The following is a 7,934-nucleotide window of genomic DNA, read 5'->3' as shown; positions in this document are numbered from 1 at the left end:
TCTTTTTGGTACCAGGGATTGAACTCAGGGGTACTCAACCACTGAGCCACACCCCCAGCCCTATTTTGTATTTTATTTAGAGACAGGATCTCACTGAATTGCTTAATGCCTTGCTTTTGCTGAGGCTGGCTTTGAACTTGAGATCCTCCTGTCTCAGCCTCCCAAGCCACTGGGATTACAGGCATGAGCCCGGCTATGCCCAGCTCACTGTTTTAATGCGGGACTTCTTTATTTTAGTGAGTACACAATATCATTTTTAAGTTTAATGTTGGATGGGTTTGAGTTTAAAAAAAAAAAAAATCAAAAAAGGATGCTAATTTGTAACTAGTGTCATTTTTGCCTCTACTGACAGAATTGTATAATTCCTGACTTCTTTGATGAATTGTATGAGATTAAGCCATCCACACAATTTTTGGAATACATCCTTGTTTGTGGTACATTACCCTTTAATGAAGTGTTAGATTTAATTTGCCAGTATTCTAAATTGGGCTTTTAAATCAACACTTCTTAAGTTGTGTATTTTTCTTTCCTGCACAGTCAGCCAGCATTTGGGAACGAGGTTATATCAACTTTGGGACACTCACAGGATGTTATCCATCAGTTCCTTGGCTCTGTGATGATCTAGAAAGCATTATGGACTCTATTTCCTCAATATTTTTCAAAATTTCCCCTCAAAACCATTTCATACAATTTTGGGATATATTTTTTTTAACTACCTTTCAATTGTTCTTAATAGTAACTAGTCATTCTAATGGTTGTTGAACAAATGTCAGTCATTTATTTCATACCATAGAATAAAACATGGTACCTCTTATAAATATTGAAATATTTTCTGGTGCTGGGGTTGTGGCTTGGTGGTAGAGCACTCGCCTAACACAAGTGAGGCACTGGGTTCGATCCTCAGCATCACATAGAGATAAATAAATAAATAAAGGTATTGTGTTCATCTACAACTAAAAAAATATCTTCTTACACAAAATTTCCCTTTGCAATGATCATATCTGTAATTACTTACATGCATTTTCTTTCTTTTTCCTTTTTTTTTTTTTTTTGGTTTGTTTGTTTTGGGTCTGGGGATTGAACCATGGGCACCTAACCACTAAGCTACATCTCCAGCCCTTTTTATTTTTTATTTTGAAACAAGGTCTCAATAAGTTGCTGAGGCTGGCCTTGAACTTGGGATCCCAAGTTGCTGGGATTATAGGTATGCACCACTACACTTGATTCCAAGTATGCATTTTCTTAAATGGTAACCCTCCCCGCTAAGAGGTAAGCTCCTTAGAGTCAGACCTTATCTATTTGATGTCTTGCTCTATATCCCTAGTACCAGGTCCTCAATGTGTATTCAAGAAATAGTTGTGGGGGCTGGTGGGTAGCTCAGTGGTAGAGTGCTTGTCTAGCATGCAGGAGGGAGGAGAGAAGGAGATAGGAAATAGTAAAGAGCTATGAATAAATGACATTAAAGCCTCTTTTTTGTGCTTTCTTATCTACTGACCTTTTCTTTTTCTTATCTAGATTAGTCAAAATTTTGTTTCTTCTATTCTTTTAACATTGAATCCTAAATTACTTTATCAATTATATATTGTTTCATTTTAAATCTATTAATTTTAAAGTGGGATCAGAAGAAAATTAATACTCTTAAATCATTTCCTAAATAATGAGTAAAATAAATGAAGCTATTGGCCTAAAATTAAAATAAAACAACAACTAGACCAACGTGGTGGTGCACAGCTGTAACCCCAGCTACTTGGGAGGCTGAGGCAGGAAGATCTAGTTCTAGGCCAGCTTGGGCAATTAGGGAGACCCTGTCGCAAAAAAAAAAAAAAAAAAAAAAAAAAAANAAAAAAAAAAAAAAAAAAAAAGGAAAGAAAAGAAAAAAGAACAACAAGCCCTGTCAACTATTTTAGTAAGGAACATAAAATATTTCTTTTTCCTTTTTTCTTTTTCTGGGGTGCTGGGGACTAAATCCAGAGCTTTAAGCATGACTAGGCGCTTGCTATACTTCTGAGAACACCACCAGCCCAACATGAAACTTTTTCACTCACTTTAAATTGTGTCTTAAGTCAGTGGGAGACCTATTCCACTGAAATTTATCATCAGAACACATCTGTCTTTGCTTTTATCTCGTTTTTTATTTTATCTTGGTGGGGAGCATCAAAGATTAAACCCAAGGGCACTTAACCACTGAGCCACATCCCCAGCCCTTTTTGTTTTTAGAGATAGGGTCTCCCTGAGTTGCTTAGTGCCTCATCGTTGCTAAGGCTGGCTTTAAACTCGAGATCTTCCTGCCTCGGTCTCCTAAGTCCCTGGAATTATAGGCATGCACGACTGCACCCAGCTTCTGATTACATAGTCTTGTTTCCTTACACCTGTTCACTACCTTCTCCAGTCACCTTATATTCCTTACCCTCTTCGTCAACTTCCTTTACTTCTCTCAACTTCTTATCTGATTTTTTGGAGGAAGATTTTTACAAAGAACATGTCTTCTTGATATTTTTGAGGGGGAAAAAAATACATACTACCTTTAAAATTTACTTCCTTATAGTGGCACACACTTGTAATCCCAGCAAGTCAGGAAACTGAGGTAGGAAGATCACAAGTTAGAGCCCAACCTGGGCAACTTAGCAAGACCTCGTCTCAAAATCAAAAAAGAATTCACTTCTTTACTGGCCATGATGGCACATGCCAGTAATCCTAGAAACTTGGGAGGCTGAGGTAAGAGAATTACAAATTCAAGGCCAGCCTAGGCAACTTAGCAAGACCTTGTCTAAACACTTAAAAAAGAAAAGGGGGGTGGGGCATGCTGGAGATGTGGCTCAGTGGTAGAGCACTTGCTGAGCATGCCCAAGACCCTAGGTTCAATCCCCAGTGCAGAAACAAACAAACAAAAACCTCCTTTTTATATATATATTTATTTTTTAGTTGTAGTTGAACACAATACCTTTATTTCACTTATTTATTTTTATGTGGTGCTGAGGATCCAACCCAGTGCCTCACACATGCCAGGCGAGCGCGCTACCACTTGAGCCACATCCTCAGCCCCACCTTCCTTTTTTAACAGCAGTATTCCAAAAAAGAAATGACAGGACCTGAACCATACCCAGGACAATGAGACTTAAAGGTAAAGGAACAGATTGAGAGCAATTGAGAAGACAGTAATAAACGGAGAAGTGGAATAAATTCAGACAGCCACCTTAAAGGCTCCCAAGCAGTTGTCACTGAGTAGTTAGGTGGCCCACAATAAGGAACTCTGTGGCTCTACTCCCACATGGCAAGAACTGAATGAACACAATCCTTCAAAAACTACCTCACATCCATCACTGGATAGGAAAGGAACAGCATCACTTTCATCCCACGGATTAGAAACTAAGTTCAGCACAATCACCCCATCTTCCAGGACTGGAATTCTAGTCTTTGGGATTCAAGAACTTCTTGAGCATCCACTAAGCCTCTGGGAGAGGGGCACGCTTGTGGGAAAACAGAGACAAGACTTTGACCCTCTCCACAAGCTGATCATCAAGCTGGTGTAACAAAAAGAACACATGGGACAGAATGGAAGATAAGAAAGAGCAGGCTAGCCAGGTCAGAGTGGTGGGCGCCTGAGTTCCCAGAGGCTCAGGATCAGCCCCAGCAATTTATCAAGGCCCTAGGCAACTCAGCGAGACCCTGTCTATCAATAAAATACAAAAAAGAGCAGGCAATTTGGCGCTAAATGGTACAGAAGAGAGAATAGATCCTCAGGGATCAGGGAATAAGATCCTGGGTGGGCAATGAGCCACCACCCTGCCTCTTACCTGGAACAACCCTGGTTTATGCTAGTTGTCTTGGCATAATTATTAATGATGGGGCTGGGAATGTCTGGATGATAAATCATCTGGTCACTGTAGCAATGCCCCACATTTGAATCACACTTCACTGTTTTCACACTATCCTGTGATTTTTCACAGGCCCATTGTACAGCAGTGATTGAGGAACTTTTTGGTTACAGGCCAAATAGTTGATGGAAACTATAACCGCCCCCCCCCCCAATAACAAATAACAAGCATACAAATTCTTGCACACAATTTTGATAAGTTCACATCCTTTGACAGAGCAATTCCACTTCCAGGAATTTATCCTACAGATATACAAGTGCAAATTAAAGACAGGTACAAGGATATTTGTGGTGGCATTGTTTAAAATAGGAAACCCTAAGAGAAACAATCCAGGCAACCAGTGAAATCAACTGGGGAAGGCGGGTGGAGTGTAGACAGCACTTGCTCCAGGATTAGCTTCCCCTTAAAAGGTGTAGGAGCCTTCCTGCCCCCCACCCCACGTGCCCCCCAACACAGCAAGTTCCCAGGGGAGGAAGAAACAGGAGCAAGCACGCGGGAGGAGACTAAATAATGAATTGTAAGTGTGTGTTTTCTTTGGCTGGGGCAGTCTGGCCAAGCTCTGGGGGCTGCTGGGCAAACATTTTTCATATTTTAGTAGCTGGCCTTTGCCCAAGGTAGTCAGAAGTTAAGTAAGCTTGAATGAGCTGCACCCATCCTCTCCCCTCCTCTCCTCAGCCCCAGAATTCTTAATGAGGTTAGAAGGCAGCGGCCTCCAGCAAACCTGTCCTGCTGCCTTACATATCACTCACTCTTCACTACTTTTAATGAATGCAAATGATTCAGCAACAAAACACTTAGCCTGGAGTGAAATCCGTCTTTGTGTGGCGGGTTCGCCAGCTTACAGCCTGGTGGAGCAGGGCCCTACAGGACAGGCGGGCATCTCGGCAGAGCCTCAGGTGCCCAGGCTAGCCCAGGCAGCCTCTAGCACATCCAGGGCAGCAGAAGACAGGAAGTACATGGTACAAGAGAAGACCCCCACCTCTGCTGCCCCCACTCCACTCACAAGCCCAGCCACCAGGTGCAGACCCTCACATCTCAACCTCTTTATGACTCTGGCTCCAGGGCAGAGGAAAAGTGTGAGCAGGAAAAACAAAAGGTGTTTCTTTGATCTAAGAAAGGGGCTGGTCCCAGGGCACCTCAAAGGCCTGTCAGGTCACCACACATCCTGCATTCAAGGGCACTTCACAGGAGACACGCCCACCCCCACCCCCACTTCACCTGATGCCAGGTACCTAAGGGACTCAACAACCAAAAACCTGAAAAGGCCACTTGGATCCTCACCCTCCTTCACCAACTTCACGGAGGCAACAACAGAGACAGTGTAAATAACCCAATTTACACCCTGTTTTCAAAGTTCTCTTTTGGCAGCAAAAACTGAAAGCAATTTGTCAGGAGTCTGAGAGCAACTTTTAACTAATTTATTTCCAACCTGGGGCTCAGGGGATTTGTTGCCCTGTTGGCCTGATCAACACCTCTCTCCAGGACTGAGGAAGCAGCCTGGCCCAGAACAGGCCACTGTTAATTCAGAGGCTGCCATCTCCACCCATGAGGCTAACCCCTGGCAGGAGACCCATGGAGGTCTTTCCATACAAATTCTCTCTGGACTTGTCCTCCATGAGTGTAAATGGGAGTAAGGGGGAACTAGAGCAAAACTAGGCAACTAGTTAAACTCAGGACAGTGGAGAGCCCACAGCTATCTGACTGGTGCTCTTGGACATAAAGAGCTTCAAAGTAAGTCAGCTCTCTGTATCTGTATATTTGCATTCATGGATTCAACCCACCTTGGAGGAAAACATATATACATATTTTAATTTGCATCTGTACTGAACATGAACAGACTTTCTTATGATTACTTGAACAATACAGTATAATAACTATTTACATAGCATTTACATTGTACTAACTAGTGTAAGTACATCTAGAATGATTCAAAGTACATGGGGGGATGTGCTAGGTTACATGAAATACCTATGCCACTTTACTTTTACTTTTTTTCCTGATTGGTCCATTTGTTTGTTTGCAGTGCTAGGGATTAAACCCAGGGTCTTGCACATGCTGGGCCAGTGCTCTGCCACTCAGCTATATATGCGGCCCCCTATGTCCTTTTATATAAGGGATTTGAGCATTCACAGATTTTGGTATCCAAGAGCAAGGTGGAGGTAGTGGTGTCAAGGAACCAACCCCCCACAGATATAAAGGTACCATATACTGTTCACTTGGTTTGAAAGGAACCAGGGCCCCTTATGACCCTCACAGGAGAGAGAGGACAGGAAGATCAGACCCTTCTCAGAAAGAAAAATATTTCACATTATGTTTTAGAGGGCCTCTAAAAATAAGTTGTATACCATTAAAAATGTTCTTACCAGTATATCATAGGTTTTCAGGAAGAGTGCTGAAATTTTAACACCTCCAAACTGTTCTTCCTGATTGTTCAAAGTACAACATGTATAATACCTTATTCTTCTTCAAAACACTCTTAAAGGAGGCCAAAGGAACTAAAGAAGGGCATTCACTTCCTAGAGGGGCTGGGTCTCCTTAGGTGGGTGCCTAAGCTTACAGAAGTGAATCTGTAAGCTCATACAGTCACACAAAAGAGCATATCTTTCTCTTTTCACCTACCACCTAAGCCCCAACACCACAGTCAATCCATCCCACCATAAAATGAACCAGAACTCAACCGAATTAAGAATTCCTAGGCCTTTGGGTTATTTGTGTCCTAAAGGGAGTAAGATACTACTTAGTAACTTGGGGATCACACAAAACAGAATGAATGGGACCAATTGTCTCAACAAAGTTAGGATCAACCTCACACAACTATGCTACCTGGGAAAGAAAATGCTACCATCTCCTGTCTATCCCCTGCCTGTCCCCTCAGGCCCCCAGATCCTAAACTCCCGACACATACCATGTGGCCTGTGTACCCCCTCTTTAGCCTTCCATGTACCTCTGTCTTGGTAATTACTCTCTTCTAGTTGTGTCCTGATTCACCTACAGACAATCCATTCCTGGAATCAATCTCTAGTCTTCCAAAGGAACAGCTCAGCCTTTTAAAATGGAGACTCTGCCATCAAAGTCCTTAGAGACATCTATAGTTTCGGCGGCTGGATGTCTCTTGTCTTCGGTGGAGTTAAAGTGTCCCCCAACACACACACACACACACACACACACACACACACACACACTGCTTAGCATAATGCCTTATGCCTAAGCATCATTTGTTATTTATGTGCCAGACTAAAAGGAAAACGGCTTCTGTTGAAAGTTACTGGAGGTTGAGAAGCAAACCCAGTAAATTAATAACAGTTAGAAACATCTTTTATTGAGCATTCACTAGTTCACACGCTAAGTCCTTCATACATACTAGATTTCAAAGATGCCACTGATTTTAAGATGCACCACTATTTATGTGCACTAAGGAAAAACAGCACCAGTTAAACAAAGAGAATGCTATATAGTTGATCATAAACTATTTTCCAGTTTCAAAGATTTGAAAATATGAAAGACCACTTAGCTTTAAAAAAAATACAATATCTTCCCTCTTAATTCTTAAAAAAAAAAACTCTAACAAGATTGGTATTACTATTTCCAGCTTAGAATAAACTGAGGCTCAGAGAAGTGAAGCAAGCTATATAAGAGCTCTTAATAAGGAAGTTGTGGAGCCAGAACAGATTTCTGATTTTGGAACTTCCCTATGAGCAAGGGGGCAATATGGGCGGCGGGGGGTGGGGTGGGGGGGTGGATGCAGTGCCAGGCCTCCAACAGACCCTCCTTGGTTAAACAGTCCCATCAAAGGCAAAAAAACCTTATGTGGCTGATTCCTAAAACCAGGATCTTTCTTCAGTTGCACCTTCACAGATCCTACTTCCAGAAACAACAACAAAAGGAAAACAGGTTTCCCTAGCTCCTTCCCTGCAAAACTGGCTGGAAGTGAGGGGGGACCTCTCAGCCAACTCGTTACATATAAAGCACTTTTAACAAGCTTTTCAAGTCCTGGAGTGGGAGAAGCCAGGGTTCATTGGAAACCTGATACTTTGGCAGCCAGGCGAGAGGGACTGGGCC

General features: G+C 42.3%; 1 protein-coding gene across 1 annotated transcript in view; it reads right to left on the bottom strand.

Moving 5' to 3' along the window:
- Ptk7 (protein tyrosine kinase 7 (inactive)) overlaps window positions 1-7,934 on the bottom strand; it is a 65,489-nt gene that overhangs the window by 45,038 nt on the left and 12,517 nt on the right. The window lies entirely within an intron of this gene.

The sequence above is a fragment of the Marmota marmota genome, unplaced genomic scaffold, assembly GCF_001458135.2.
Source record: "Marmota marmota marmota unplaced genomic scaffold, marMar, whole genome shotgun sequence".
NCBI lineage: Eukaryota > Metazoa > Chordata > Mammalia > Rodentia > Sciuridae > Marmota > Marmota marmota.
Note: the sequence above shows the minus strand (reverse complement) of the source record. Positions and strands in the feature narration are given on the sequence as shown.